The 2,303-nt window shown below is 51.0% G+C and overlaps 1 protein-coding gene across 1 annotated transcript in view; it reads right to left on the bottom strand.

Moving 5' to 3' along the window:
* The window catches only part of CTNNBIP1 (catenin, beta interacting protein 1), a 54,339-nt gene extending 52,251 nt beyond the window's left edge, over window positions 1–2,088 (bottom strand). The window contains exon 1 of the mRNA XM_011971683.1: window positions 1,860–2,088. The gene's annotated coding sequence lies outside the window, so the exon portion shown is untranslated. The remainder of the gene's footprint in view (window positions 1–1,859) is intronic.
* Window positions 2,089–2,303: the final 215 nt, after the last annotated feature.

Genomic DNA, 2,303 nt, shown 5'->3' with positions numbered 1-2,303 from the left:
TTGACACGGTGCTATTTTTGGCAGGGGGCAGGCACTCACGTTTCACCACAAGGTACATAAGGTCCCTTCACTCTGAACCACACTGACATGTTCACGCCACCCCATTCCCACAAGGACAAGCCTCATCCTCAGAGACAGGTCTGGGCATGGCCCGGCCCTCCCAGTGCCCGAGGGTCACCCAGACCTTCTCAACAGTCACCTCTCTCTCCAGCTCTTCTCCCCTTACCCCATTCCCTCCATAGCTTTCCCTCATTAAAGCCTCTATAATTTGTTCAAATAAACAAGCTTCCTGAACTGAGTTCACTGCATCCCCTCAGAATCCCAGGGCTGGGAAACCCTCCAGCTTCCTGTGGTGAGGATTAGGTCATTAAATCAATCGGTGACTTGTAGGACTGTGCCCCCAGAAGCAGCCCCCTCCTCATCACCTGGCTCTGGGGATGGCCATCCTCGGGACCTGGCTGAGAGACCCCAGGAGCAGCCTCCTGGGGGAAACTCCTCCCAATCAAACTCTTAGGAAAGTAAGTTTTGCTGGGCACAGTGGCAAACGCCTGTAACCGCAGCACTTTGGGAGACTGAGGTAGGAGAATTGCTTGAGTCCTGGACTTCAAAACCAGCCTGGGCAATATAACAAGACCCCATCTCTTTAATTTTTTTTTTTTTTTTTTGGAGATGGGGTCTCGCTCTTTCCCTCTGTCACCCAGGCTGGAGTGCAGTGGCACAATCTCGGCTCACTGCAACCTTTGCCTTCCAGGCTCAAGAGATTCTTCTGCCTCAGCCTCCCGAGTAGTTGGGACTATAGGCGCATGCCACCATGCCCAGCTAATTTTATTTTGTATTTTTAGTAGAGACAGGGTTTTGCCATGTTGGCCAGGCTGATCTCAAACTGCTGACCTCATGTGATCTGCCCGTCTCAGCCTCCTAAAGTGCTGGGATTGTAGACGTGAGCCACCGTGCCTGTCCTCTACAAAAAATATTTAAAAGATTAGCTGGGTGCAGGCCAGGCATGGTGGCTCACACCTGTAATCCCAGCACTTTGGGAGGCTGAGGCGGGCAGATCATGAGGTCAGGAGATCCAGACCATCCTGGCTAACACAGTGAAACCATCTCTACCAAAAAATACAAAAAATTAGCCAGGCGTGGTGGTGGGCGCCTGTGGTCCCAGACACTTGGGAGGCCGAGGCAGGAGAATGGTGTGAACCCGGGAGGCGGAGCTTGCAGTGAGCCGAGATTGCGCCACTGCACTCCAGCCTGAGGGACAGAGTGAGACTCCGTTTCAAAAAAAAAAAGATTAGCTGGGTGCAGTGGTGTGCACCTGTAGGCCCAGTTACTTGGGAGGCTGAGGTGGGAGAATCCCATGAGCCCAGGAGTCTGAGGTTACAGTGAGCTACGATCACACCACTGCACTCCCGCCTGGCAACAGAACAAGACCCTGTCTCCAAAAAGAAAAAAAAAAAGAAAAGAAGTTTTAAGGCCACTGCCTTTTTCCAACAGGCTGTCAGCATAAAGGTATGTGTTAATTTGCATAAAGATATAGGTGTATCTGTTTACTTCGCAAATACACCCATCTGTGCTACAAAGGCCATGGTTCCTGGCTCCACGCATCACATGAGCCACGCTGCCTGCTTGTTTGGGTGATTGCTTCTGCTCTACTAAGCAGGAGGTGACCTTCCCGATCCTTCCCCCTCCAGCTACCTCGGAACAAAACATAATCCAAGGAAGGAGGAACCCTCCCCCTAAGAGGCTGTTGAGGACTCAGTTTCCTTCCTCTCCAAATGTTTAACAAGCTAATAATCAAAATCAACAATGCTTTAAACAAAGACCCCTTCAGAATCTCCCGTGTGCTTATCCCATTAACTTACTGGGGGAAATGGTGTCAGGACAAAAACTCCCGATGGGTCACAAGGCCTTGTCCAGTCTGAAGGCAAGGACAGTGGCAGCTGGAGCTGAAGGGAAGGAAGATCAGAAAAGAGCACTTGCCCCAGTAGAGGGGAAAATACAGCACCTGATACAATAGGAATCCACCCACAAACCCTGGAGGGTTTCGTTCAAGGTTAAAGCCACCACAGACAAGCTCAGGAGAGTGGCCACAGGGACAGCCAGTGTAAAGTCTCCAAGAAACTGTCCCCAGTCACAATGGCTGCAGGCATGAACACCCAGATCTGGGCACACCCTGGCAAACTAGCTCAGGAGATGAACCACCATCACCCATTTGTAATGAATGACATCCCCTTTCCCAAAGCCACGAAACTGTTAGTCACCAAACCACAGAAAGGAAGCAGAAGCTTCTGGCAAAACTGGTCTGT

This window comes from Mandrillus leucophaeus, unplaced genomic scaffold (assembly GCF_000951045.1).
Source record: "Mandrillus leucophaeus isolate KB7577 unplaced genomic scaffold, Mleu.le_1.0 Scaffold1239, whole genome shotgun sequence".
Classification (NCBI taxonomy): domain Eukaryota; kingdom Metazoa; phylum Chordata; class Mammalia; order Primates; family Cercopithecidae; genus Mandrillus; species Mandrillus leucophaeus.
The sequence above is the reverse complement of the archived record's forward strand: the minus strand, read 5'-3'. Positions and strand labels throughout refer to the sequence as shown.